The 13,532-nt window shown below is 40.9% G+C and overlaps 1 long non-coding RNA gene across 5 annotated transcripts in view; it reads right to left on the reverse strand.

Annotated features, from left to right (window-relative positions):
* Positions 1 to 13,532, reverse strand: part of LOC117459915 (uncharacterized) — a 171,831-nt gene that overhangs the window by 141,582 nt on the left and 16,717 nt on the right. For 4 of the 5 annotated variants that reach the window (XR_011644506.1, XR_011644505.1, XR_011644504.1 and 1 more), the window contains exon 4: positions 7,636 to 7,795. This is a non-coding gene — a long non-coding RNA (uncharacterized lncRNA). Of the gene's footprint in view, positions 1 to 5,836; positions 5,983 to 7,635; positions 7,796 to 13,532 lie in introns of those variants that run through there. The other variant, XR_011644507.1, reaches the window with a different exon arrangement.

Consider the following 13,532-nt stretch of genomic DNA (forward strand, 5'->3'; position numbering starts at 1 on the left):
AACGCTGCTGTGTGGACGGGCCGAGTCACTGTAATTTATTTGTATGTGTTTGTATCTGCATCTGTATTCCAATGCATGTCCAATGTGATACAAAAGCACCAAAGACCACCATCACTAAATAATCAAAATTCTAAACAATATAAACAAGGATCATAATAAACGTTTGTGTGAAAACCACTGAGGTATACAACCTGAAAGAAGTGACAATGAATTAAATACATGCTTGAGATGCAGCATGGTGTTAATATTGGTGTGTAGTACACTGGGGCTAGGCCTCGCAGCAGATGCTCTGGCCTCTTCACGTGTATGTACTAAGCAGGAGTAAATAATCGTCATCCAGGCAGGTAATTGGCTGCTGTTTACATTGCCGTTGGCTTCTCCCTCATCCCCTGCTCGACACATCTGTAGTGTTCATTAAAGCTGAGGAGCTCTGTGCTCAAATCTGGCCTCTCAGGCTGTTCACGAGGCAAGTTCCAATTGCGGTCGCCAGATCAGTGCTCAGTGCACATATTGATGTTAGGAAAATCAAAACATTTACTTAAATAGATCTTCAGAGTAGTTTTGGAACAGCAATTGTTATGTAGATTGCGTAAGTATTTAAGATTTTAGTTTTTCCTGGATGCAAGATTTGTGCTGAACCTTTAGAAATAGTTCAGAGATCCAAACAGAAAGGTTTGGGAGATACCATAGCAGCAGAAGTAGAGGGAAGAAAACAATGCGTACAAAAAATGGAAATTCAGCTAACAGAGGGAGCCTTGGAAAGGCGCGGAAAGCTGTTTATAGATGAAGGCTTACCCCAGGTGCTCCAACACCAGATGGAGAAACAGCTGAATCAAGACCAGGGAAATAAACTCGTCATCAGCTCCTGCCTAATAATCTTCATTAAACCCCCTAACCAAAGTGAGATCCACAAAATGAAGGACAAGTGTAGGCGTAAATGCTAACAACAGCTCGTGAAAGGACACATTCAAATTCAAAGTGGTTTCACGCAAGGATGATTTGACTCTGAAATCCAAGGCTTAATAGATTAAATCAGAGAATTATGTGCATGGCAACCTTTCTATTAATTAATGACTGATTTCAGAACATATTAATTATACAATCATTGTCTATGCGTGTGCACAGCAATACTTCATCATCTTTATTATGGAAGTTAGAATACTATTCAGCAAATGCATCCGTTAATTATTTACCTTATGTGATATCATTAAGGGAATTTGTCACACCACATTTCCTCATGCCTCTTTAAGAATGCAAAAGATGATACTTTAGCCACGGAGATGGCCGGAATCTGCTTATGAAGACAGAGAGAGTAAGAGAGCTTTGTTTTAATAATATGAATGTACTCTGAGCATCTTCACTGTTTGTGATCTGAGTAATCACCTTATTACTTTTGAGCTCTATTTGTAATACCATATCAAATGATTTCTCTACATGTGTCTTTATAATCACAGAAGTTGATCTGCAATCTCCAAGCTGCTCACATGGATTATTATTAAAACAACGGTGATGCAAAAGTTATGTAATGAAGGCAAGTTCTGTTAAATATATAACGAGATGCAAAACAGATCTGTAACTATAAAGGTGTTGCCACAGTTTGTAAATGCAACTCATAAGACATGGATAGTTAAACGTAATACAATTACTCTGCAGGGTTGAAGTTCTTTAACTGCATTTTGGCAAAGAATTGCACTGTGATTTTAAATCACTTTTTCATTGCATGTGGTCCGCTACACATATCAATGATCTTGAACATGATGAAGTGACTGGATATGTTTGGAATATATTTCGCACTCAGTCCTTTTACTCAGCCATTAACGAGCATGTGTATTCTGTATTACATTTACACTGCATAACAGAATATCTGTTTGATACATACTGAAAATTCCCCTTCCTACATCAAAACACATTTGGAGCTACACTCTTTTTCTCTAATATGTTATCCTTTGCCATAAAAACTAAACTAGATGTCTCCTTTGCTGACCCTATTTGTGTATTGTAATTTATTAGAATCTGAGCCACCTGGTGAGATTTATGTATGTTTTGTATATGTGATATTATTGAAATGTTGTTTACGGCGTTACAGTGAATCAGGCCCGGTTCCAGAACAAAATGACTAAGGGTGCATCTGAGATTAGAGAGGGTGCAGTGGTAAAGTGCTATTTTTCTAAGTGGGGAGTGTACCTAATAGTGTTGCACGGTGTACCGATACTTGAAAGGTACCGCGATACCCTGCCGTTAAAAACGGTACGATTCCTCAGTTTCATTAGTATCGGTACTTTAAGAATGACGGGGAAAAGTACTCCCGTGAAAAAGCGCAATTTTTCCATATAATAATAATAATAATCACCATCTGCCCCTTATATAGACCACCCTCGGAAGCCAGCCTCTTCGACCTAGGACCAGAGATGCGGGAATGGCTACACGACACCGAGTTGGACATCTAACGTTATACGAAAGAAGAAGCGCCGTTTTTAATAAGAGCCGTGTGTGTTCAGCGCTCTGCTTCCACTCCCTGCACTGCAGCCGTGCCTGCAGTCCCGCTCCTCTCAAGCACGCTCTAAGTCCCTCCCCTCTCTCGTGCACGTGACCACGTGCGAGCTGCCAGAGCATGTGAGAAAACGAGAAGCATGGCTGCAAGTGGGAGTGCAACTGCCGCTGCGCCTCGGCTTGTTAACAAAAAAGACGCCAGAAGTCTGTGAACGGGCCGTTCAGAGCAGAGCTCCCTGTCGGAGCGGCAGAGCGTGATGTGCACTGAAAAGTTTTTCTGTCGCAATATTATCGTTGAGCAAACTTAACTAGCAAACTAGCATCACTATCTGCTAACGTTAGCTTTAGCCTTCGTTTTCTATTAGTTTTTTTTTCATAGGCTATAAACGGAGGTGGTATAAGTATATATCTTGTACTTGAGTAAAAGTAGAAGTACCCAGGTCTTGTACTTGAGTTAAAGTAGAAGTACCAGAATGTAGGAATAATCCTGAAATCAAAATGTTCCTCAAATAAAAGTACAAAAGTATTCTCATCAAAATATAGTTAAAGTAGCGACAGTAAAAGTAGAAGTACTCAGGTCTTGTACTAGAAGCACCAGAGTGTAGGAATACTCTGTTACAGTAAAAGTACTGCATTCAAAATGTTCCTCAAGTAAAAGTATTAAAGTAGCGACAGTAAAAGTAGTCATGGTGCAGATTGGTCCATTTCAGAATAATATATATGATATGTTTTATAATGATTGATCATGAAAGTGTTCTCAAAGCTGGTAAAGGTGCAGCTAGTTTGAAGTACTTTGTAGACTGCAGGGTAGCTGGTGGATTTACTCCAGGTGGAACTAAAGTCTGATTCAACACTTGGTTAGATTTCACATCATTCATCCAGATCTGTGAAGTAACTAAAGGGATTCAATACATGTAGTGGAGTTGAAGTACACCATGTACCTCTGAACTGTAGTGGATTAGAAGTACACCATGTACCTCTGAACTGTAGTGGAGTAAAAGTACACCATGTACCTCTGAACTGTAGTGGAGTAAAAGTACACCATGTACCTCTGAACTGTAGTGGATTAGAAGTACAAAGTAGCAAAAGAAACATTGAAATACTTAAATAAAGTACAAGTATCTCGAAATTGTACCCAAGTAGTACTTGAGCTTATGAACTTAGTTACTTTACACCAGTGGCTATAAAGATAGAAAGACTAAGCCTTGCACAGAGGCATGAAAATACATTTTCAAAATGCTCAACAGTGCTGCCAAAATGTTAAACTCACTGCTACACAATTAAAATAAATGCTTTTATATATATTTATATTAGATGTGACTCTTTGGCGTTTCTGTTCTTAGTAACACTGCTGCTTTAGTTGTTCTGACTGCTAAAATCATCTGTTATTCCTAATTTTAAAACCGATATTCCATATTTCCATTTTTTTAAGAAAAGTATCGAAAAAGAATCGGAATCGCAATTCTTGACTTGGTATCGGTATCGAAACCAAAATGTTGGTATCGTGACAACACTAGTACCTAACACCGTTTATGGGGGTCCTCACCTCCTCCGGGGGGGTCCGGGGACATGCTCCCCCGGGAAGATTTTTTTTTTAAATATTGAAGTTAAAACCATCAATCTGGTGCACTTTGAGAGCAACATTAAGAGATCTATGGATCTATGTGCTCTTTGCTTGATTATGCCTTCCCAGTCCCTTATCACATAGCCTATAAGAGCATGGCGCCAGTTGTTGTAGCCAGTTGTGGTGAAGGCATCTGACTTACTTGAACCGAAATATCTACATGCATGGCATATTTTTTACATGAATATTCCAGCCAATCTCTGTTTTGAAACCATGAGCTGCAAAATGAGCGCCTCACCCCACTGTATAGGCGAGTTGGGTACTTTTTTAAATATACCTGGGCAGGCTCTGTTTTGCAGAGGTCCTCTGGCACTTGCGGGCCGCCGAGGGGTGGCGGTGTTTCGGGCAACGAAGACGGCTGTGGCTGCTCCGCCTCTGTGGGCGAGGCGGGCAAAGCCAGCGAGTCGGGCAGGAGGACGTTAGTGTCCACGACAGTAACGTAATGTCCCCATGATCTGAACTGTTAATACCTGCAGCAGATGCAGTGTATGCTGGCGATAAGGGCTGGTTGTTTTAACCATTTTCTGATCCATCATTGACTGCTGTGTAAGCACCTTGCAGATGATGAATGTGCAGCGGCACAGGTCACGCGCACCTGACATAATAACATTACTTACCGTTTAAATTGATCAAATAAATGCAGCAGACAATGCTATTCAACCACAATTACAATTTATTTTATTTCAACTATATTCTTATTCTTATTCTTATTATTATTACTACTATTGTTAGTAATAGTAGGCAAAATGTAATATTTTTCACTTTTCATTTTTTTCACTTTTTTTTTTTTACTTTTCATTTTTCAAATGAGGGTGCATAACGACTCAACTGAGGGTGCAATGCACCTTTATGCACCCCCGTAGAACCGGGCCTGCAGTGAATGCTTGTATTTTAGCTCTATTATTTTCCTCACTGACCGCTTGCTCATTTAAACTACACTGTGTAGTTTTAATTAGACGCCAACACCATTTTCCCTGTATACAAGCAACTTTTTTGACAAGTTGTTTCACAGAGCGCATTTTAAAATCCAACATCACAATGTATACCGAGGAATGTAGCTCATTATGTACTGAACAACAGTTACTTGGCCCACAACATGTCCTCTTGTTTTTCCTGTCTGTTTTTACCTCTGTCCGATTTCAGCAAAACGATATGCAATTGGCCACTGGGAAATAATGTGTGTGTGTGTGTGTGTGTCTGTGTTCAAGGTTCTTTATTGTCAAACTAACATAGCTACAGAGTAATTATGTCGTTGAAAATCTTAGGTCACAGGCTTCTCCAACAATGCAACACAATAATACAGATAAGCAGACAATATTAAAACAATATTAAAATATACTATATTAAAAGTAATACAAAAAGAAAAATAGTTAGAAAAAAGTGAGAGAGAAAAAAGTGGAATAGTGCAATATGAGTCTATATACAAGTTATTGGAATGATATATTAAATAATAGGTAAATAACTACTAAGTAGCAGATGAATGTTATGAAATTATTTCAGCAATTCAGTTGTTTAACAGTCTTATTGCCTGCGGGATGAAGCTGTCTCTGAATCTGGTTGTTTTTGTCCGGATGCTGCGGTGACACCTGCCAGATGGCAGCAGACTGAACAGTTTGTGGCTGGGGTGATTGGGGTCTTTTATAATCCTGAGGGATTTCTTCCTGAGCCGCTGGGAGTAAAGGTCCTCCATGGATGGCAGCTCCGTCCTGGTGATGTTCTGTGCAGTTTTCACCACCCTCTGTAAAGCCTTAAGATTGAGGGCGGTGCAGCTGCCGTACCAGGCCGTGATGCAGCCAGTCAGGATCCTCTCTATGGTGCACCTGTAGAAGTTGCAGAGTATCCTGGAGTCCATGTTGAACCTCCTCAGCCTGCGGAGGAAGAAGAGCCGCTGTCGAGCTTTCTTGGTGATGGTGGTGGTGTGAAGAGTCCATGTCAGGTCCTCAGTGATGTGGACCCCGAGGAACCTGAAGCTGCTGACTCTCCACCGTAGTCCCATTGATGCTGCTTCCTGTAATCCACAATCAGCTCCTTTGTGTGTGTGTGTGTGTGTGTGTGTGTGTGTGTGTGTGTGTGTGTGTGTGTGTGTGTGTGTGTGTGTGTGTGTGTGTGTGTGTGTGTGTGTGTGTGTGTGTGTGTGTGTGTGTGTGTGTGTGTGTGTGTGTGTGTGTGTGTGTGTGTGTGAACCCATTCATTGAACATAGTATTAGTTATAACTATACCAACATCAGAGTGTTGACGTGGCAGTAAATGCATTTAAAATAGTTTGATATTCGGTAGTGCAATCCAACCATTGCTCTGTATGATAATGAAGTGTGGGGTCCCGTCAGTCAGCAACAGTCAGAATTGTACAGCCACATCTAACCCATACACAGAAAAACACCACCAAACCCAACAGTTAACATTTTAAAGAGAGCATTCATATTTGATAACCACCTTAAATCCAGCCACTGAGACACTCTCCACTCTAATGAGCTCCAAAGCCTGAGCCAAGAAAAGAGTTCACAACGTCAGTTTATTCTGAGGTGAACAACCCCCTCCCGGATACAAACTGACCGCTCTCACAACAACACTTCAGGGTCAAACAAATTATAACACAATGTAAAAAACTATTAGCCCAGGTAGATTCGAATGCATTCTAATAAAAAATAAATGATGAAATGGCAGAATATTTCTGTTCTCTCAGAGATGGAGAGCAGAAACAGATCGTAACCAAGCGCAGGCTCAGTGACACCAAATTGTCGATCTAAAAAGAAGAAAAAGGCACAAAAATCCTGCAACCAAACCAAAGCAGAATATGTGTTTACTGTGGGATAGGTGAGAATTAGAGAGAAATGCACTTCCTTCTAAAATATAAAACGCACAGGAACAAATAAGGAACATTCGTTTTGACTAATTAATCGATGCCAGGGAGCTTTGGAGCCATTTTGGCACCTTAGATTAATCTTTTTTTTTTCACAATCAGTATCAGTTGCCAACCAAAAGTCCACCGTTTCCCATTTGGGTACCTTAAAAAGGTCCAAAACATATTTCTGCCAATGTCGTTTGTTCCCGCTTCACAAGAACAGTTTACATGCAGTTAAATCCGGCCTCAAATGTTGCTCATTAGTGCTTTATGGGCCTCAGCCTGGAAACAGAAACCAGCACACTCTTCATGCCAGAGTGTTGTTTCCTTTCAGAGATTTGTTAACAAATATTTTAAGATGAGGTCTAAATAGTTTAGGTTCAAATGTAGCCCTACATGCTACAGGCATCATGACGTGCTTATCATTGCCACATTAGATCATTTCTGGATTATGCTATCCTGTCGACCTAACAATTTATCCCATAACAAGTGTGTGTGGGCTAGTTTGAGGGTAAACATTAAAAACTGTTCAAGAAAATCAGTCCCAGTCTGGCCCCATCACGGCGGTGTCAGGGCCTGGGCAGCCCCACTCAGGGACCCCACACTCCTTCTATTGCCTTCCTGATTGCCATTGGAGATTAGCTGACCTCAGAACCTGAGAGGAGCTGGTATTACTCACCTTGACCATGCCCCCTCTGCTCTGCAGGTTTCCAATCAGAAATGGCGCCAAGCTCCCATTCCCCAGCAGCCACACTTGGAGGTCATAGTTCTCTCAAACATCTGCTTGTGACAAATAGCTGCAGGAGGGATGGCCCACTGAGACGAGATGAGAGAGTCTGCTGGTGAGAGGGAGAAAAGGTAGAGTAGGTGAGCAGGACAGGCCTACAGAGCCGGGAGCAACCCCTCTGCAACAGGCCACAAGAGAGGAGACATTGTCATAATTAATAAATAATTGTAGCAGCACTCGCAGAAAGTTTTAGTAAAAAAGTATCAGACAGGACACTAATGAAGTTGTGCTTATTTTAAATTACTGTTATCATGAAATATTCATTGTAATTTAGGGGATTAAGGCACTGAAAGTTTTTACTCTGAGCTGACAGGCTTAGAGTATAACTTTAATATCATCATCCAGTGGGCTTCTCTTTTCTACGGTCCATCCTCCTGACTCTGTTTGATCATCATGCATGCATCTCATGCTCCCTCTTGAGAATTCCTAGTATAGTCCTTTCTGATTACCATCTTAGTGTATGTCTTACCTTCAGTTCACCTCAAAACTTTTAGAAACACACACTTGCAAAAGGAAGTGGAGAGAGTAGGACAGAAAGGGGGAGGCAGAAAGAGAGCGAGAGATGGTGTTCATGTTTTAAACATGAGGGGGTTTTGTTGCCTGTGTTTTGCTCGAAGCCATAATTAAATTCTTAATTAGCGAGCCCTCTGGAAGAAATACAAGATGTAATTCAATTTAAGGCCCTAACTCACTTGGCCAACAGTAAAGAAGAAAAGAGAGGGGAAGAGACAGTGCGGAGGTAAGGAGGCAAACCCGGCGGTAACAAATGAGCGCAATGTTTTAAATTGAACTCGCTGTGTTAATGCTGCTTCTGCAAATATATATCTCCATGAAGATCTCAGAGAGCGACATCCTCCATCCACCAGCCAGAAAAGGGATGAAAGACAGACTGAAGGGATGTCATTATTTATTTCCTGTTCATGGATATATGCCCATGCCCACCCATTCATTAATGCAACTGAGGATATCTGTCACTACCCTGCTGAATGGATTGATTATTTGCTTCCCCAGTCCTGTCCTCGTGTGCATAGAGACCGACTGCATAGACAGAGAACATGGTGAAGCTAGGATTATCAGAAAACTAACTTTAGGCAAAAAGAAAAAGTAGTCCGAGTGCTGCACTTGAAATTCATGCAGCACCTCTAATCTGTTATACACATTTCATGATCCAGATTATCCCTCTCCTTAACCCTCAGCCCTGACCATGCCATGCTGGACCAGGAAACCATCAAGCCTTACCCACAGGCTGGCCTGAAAACTCCAACAGGTCTTTAGTCAAGCCTGGCCTCTCCCTGAGCCTGCCTGACCTACCCCAGAACAGCTGTGACATAGCTGTGAGGCTCCGAGGAGGAGTGTGGATTTGCCGCAGCCCTTTGATGTGTCAGCAGTGCGTTGGCGGCACACCTCTGTGCAATATTGAAATGTGATGCAATGACGATAGGTAAGGGTGAAGAAGTGCCTGGGGCTAATTGAATATGTTCTGCCCTGCACGGCCTCACTTGCCTCTCGGTTCTCAATTCTCCCCTTCAAATTGCAGATGTGTTGTGTGTTTGTGTAGATGCGTGTGGGTGTGATATTTTAAGTGTGTATGAGGAGTGCAGTCAGGTGAGAAAGTACAAAATATAAGTGTATGTGTTAGCACATGTGCCCGTCTAAGTGAGTCAATTGTTCTTTTGACACGTTTTTCTTGAAAAAACGGATTAAAAAAAAAAAGATGCATTTATTTAGAAAGATCCGGCCTCCTGTCAGAATGTCTGACCCCATTTACTGATGCTGAGCTGGAGGGTCGACTCCCAGGTGATTCAGTGAGCAGAGAGGCAAGCTGACAAATGTAGTCATGGTCCGACCTTCGCGGCCACTGCAGAGCTCTGCTGATCTGGAAGTAAGCAACCGGCATCCTGGGACGACGGAGGCCTCGTGGCCGACGGAGTGGAGCTGAGAGTGAGGGGGGATGATTGTGCAGTCAGATCAGCTCTGCAGAGGCGAGGGTTTAGAGGCTTTAACGTGTACGCAGCACATGTAATCCCCGAGCCCCAGAGTAGGACTGTGTGCCAGTGGGATTCTCAGCAGTGATGCCATTCTGACGAAGACCGAGAAAAGATTTTCTATGATAAAATATATCCATTAATTAATTCAAGGATGCACAAGACTTCTTCTTGCTCTCTGCAAAGTCAAAAAGACTCAGGGTTCTGATGTTTATCTTTCAGCTTTATCATAAAATACCCCTGAAGGCGCAGTTTGTCTGCTTGCATCTCAACCTATGAATGGCTTTTCTTTGATTCATCAAACACAATCAGCAGATTTAGTGAGTGTGCGTGAAGATCCTGCTCTAACCAGTGTGCAGCTCTGCATGACAACAACCCCATCATCTAATTATCTTATTAGGCATACTATTCAAAATATCAGGGGTATTAGATTACAAATTCCTCGTCTGCTCAACAGAAACTGGAAGCTCTGATCTCCACAACAGGAAGATGAGGACATTGTGCTTATTGGAGTCTACTGTTCTGTTTTCTGCGCCTCCTACCCTTCCTTCCCTTGGTTCACACCTCCCGGTGGGAGGGTGAGGAAACCACACATCAGCACTGCCGCATTGTGAAGGAAAAAAGCAGACGGAAAATAATGCTCTTTTGTAATACATAAGCCTGCTAGAGAGAGTCATTATTTTGTTCACAATCAGAGAAAAAAAGAGAAGACCAATCTGTTACTTAGTGCCTTTGATAAACTTGGTCTTATCAGCATTAGGAAGGTGGATGCCTGTATCACAAATAATAGTTGCAATTTTGACTTTTAAATCATTGCAAATGTAGGCTATTCTGTACATTTCCAAAATAAATCTAAAATGAATTTCAGTAGTTAAAAATGAAACATGCTTGAAGACTTTTTCACCAACTACTAATTTGAGAATTTTTTTTTTAAATGAGCTAATCAGCCCCCAAACGCCACTTCATCTTAACATTGTTGTCTAAAACTAATTGAGAATTAGAAACGTCTTTTAGCAACTGAGAGTGCTGCATGAAGTCGAGTGAATCCAACCAGGATGATTACTCATTTGTACAGTTGATTATTTCCTTTTCAAAGTAGCATTAATGATCTGCCTGTAATTATATCAATCCTCATTTAGATCCTTGAATTCATTTCCCCCTTTTCTGACTAAGCAGCCACTTCATGACATACTGTGAGCATGTGAGCAACAGTTGATGTAACTCATAATTAATGCAATCAGATACATGCATGAGCTACAGATGCTTGATATTCTAAGGGGTCTTCAGAGAAAATCAATCTCATGAGGATGTGAAAAAACACTAAAAACGACTGATCTTATCAGATAGAATACACATGGGGTTGTCTTTTCTATTTAATAACTACAGCGTCCATAGGTTACTCTACTATTGGAGTTGAATGTGTACTGTATTCCCACATTTACTGTATATGCACGATCAAATTAAAAAGTCAAATTAAATCAGATTATTAGATTAAAGGGAAAGTGTAATCAGGATCTTGCGCGTTAGTGAGGATTCTTACAGTTGGTGCATGATGAGCATGCTCATTCACCTCAAAAGGAGATGAGAGGAGACGTTTAGCCATCAGAAAAATGACACCATAATGTCTTACAGGCAGCTATCTGAGCAAGAATATATTTCAATCTCTGTTTCAGGGCATTCATTGTTTTCCTACTATTCAATAACCCATTCTCATTTCAACAGAAGCTCTTATTTTCTAGAATGTGCGTTAGGGCTGAACGATTAATCGATTTTAAATCGAAATCGCAATTTGAAATAATGCGATTATCAAATCGCAAAGCCTGCGATTTTGTTTAACATTTTTTTTTTTTTTTGCCTTTTTTTTTTTATTGTGTGTCAGCCATCCACACCAATCAGAAGTGCAGTGCTCCACATGTACCAGCCATTGTTAACCAATCAGAAGTGGCCCATGATAGAAGGTGATAGACAGATTGATCCAATCACCTGCCAAGTGCTTTTGAAAGTGCCTGCCCTTTCCAAATGGCTTCCAATGGAGCTCTCCTAGATGGTTTGGTGAAACAAACCATCTGAGTCAGGTCAGTAATGCTCCATCACATGTTTCTATTGCAGGGTGAATCTTAAACTGAAGCCTGACTTTAAAGCAACCCAACGGAAGTTTCATGTAAGTTTAGTTTTTTCACTCGTAGCTCGGACTGCGGGGGTGCTAGAGACGGGAGTACGTTGATACGACCTTCCTAGCCGGAGATATGGCCACCAGCTTGACATGCTGCAGCGAGTCCACGATATCTCGCTCTATTAGGAACCCAGGCTTTAGCATGGGGAGCAGCTCTGTGCTGACATGCAGAGCAGCTTGATGGGTTGTGTGCCACTTTTAAATAACATGTTGCTGCTGGTTTGAGGGGGTTAATTATATCTAGGTCACTGTTTTTGATGAGATCTAAGGATGTATACTAACCGACACAAGCAGGGGGGAAAAAAGCTGCATATAAGGAAGAACATCAACACAAAAAAAGCATTTGCATGTTTGTGTGCGTGCGCAGACAACACATATACATGCACAAACAGAAACATACATACGCACACTGAATCAACAAATACTACAATCAGAAGCCTCCAGAGCAACTAAGCCACTGGATGGATGCCTGGAAACTGGGTCATCTAAAGACTTAAATGCAGTCTTTTTTTTCAAATTCCAAGTAATTCTTTTAATCTTCAACATCTCACATTTGCATTCGTATTTGCATTAGATGCTAGAGAATATGTTGAGCAGTGTAACAAGCAAAACAAACTCTCCCCTATTACAGTCTGAGCAGAACTGCCCCCAAAGGTGTCATACTATGTGAGAAAACATTTTGATCGTGAGAAAATCTGATCAAAATGTTACCAGTAAAGGGTGCAGCCAGTGATCAAAACGTTACCAGTAAAGGGTGCAGCCAGTGATCAAAACGTACAATACATCCAGTGAGTAATATAATCCTACAATTACTGAAATCTTTTGATATGCTTCTTTATGCTACTTTTTTTATGTCTTACCACTCCTTAACACCTACAACGGATCTTTCCAGATGGGCAAGCAGAGCAATCAGAAGTGACATCAGTGGTACAAAAAATATCTCACTCCTCCATGGTCAGCTAATTAGGTCATTCTCAGTGGGGGTTGTTAAAACAACCCTTGATAATGTCATATACTGCAGGCCTAATGATTATTAAAAGCACCATACATTGTTTACCTGCTAATTTAAATGTGAGGCATACTGTCCCATGATTATATAGAGTATCATATTGTAATGCCTTTCTGAATAAACTGGATACATATATTCATATATGGGATATAAAGGTGGTACTGTTGTTGCATCAAGATAAAAATACATATTTTGTATGACTAACTTCTGAAGTATTGCCATGTTCCTGCCCTGGGCGCACCAAGATAAATTAAAGTATGCTTCTCATCCTGGGCAAATAAATACAAATTCATATTAATGAAAGTCTGTACTTCGATGTTCACTTGAGTCATTTTTAAAGAATGCTTTATTGCAAGTGAGCAATTTTTAGACATAAGAGTAATGAGAGTGAAGATCTGTCCTTTAGAGTAGCAAGGCACATTATTCTGGAATGCACCAGATCAAACTAGAAACCATTTATAAAACCTGCGCTAATAGGATTTGCCTTCACCCATCAAATTGTGTGAGAGGACCACGAATACAACATACATTCATTTTAGAGTTAGCTGAGAAATATTGTGCTTTATTTTTACCCACAAAATGTTTTAAATAAGGAAAGCAAATAAGAGTAACTTCTCTTTGT

This window comes from Pseudochaenichthys georgianus, chromosome 15 (genome assembly GCF_902827115.2).
Source record: "Pseudochaenichthys georgianus chromosome 15, fPseGeo1.2, whole genome shotgun sequence".
In the NCBI taxonomy this organism is placed as follows: Eukaryota; Metazoa; Chordata; class Actinopteri; order Perciformes; family Channichthyidae; genus Pseudochaenichthys; species Pseudochaenichthys georgianus.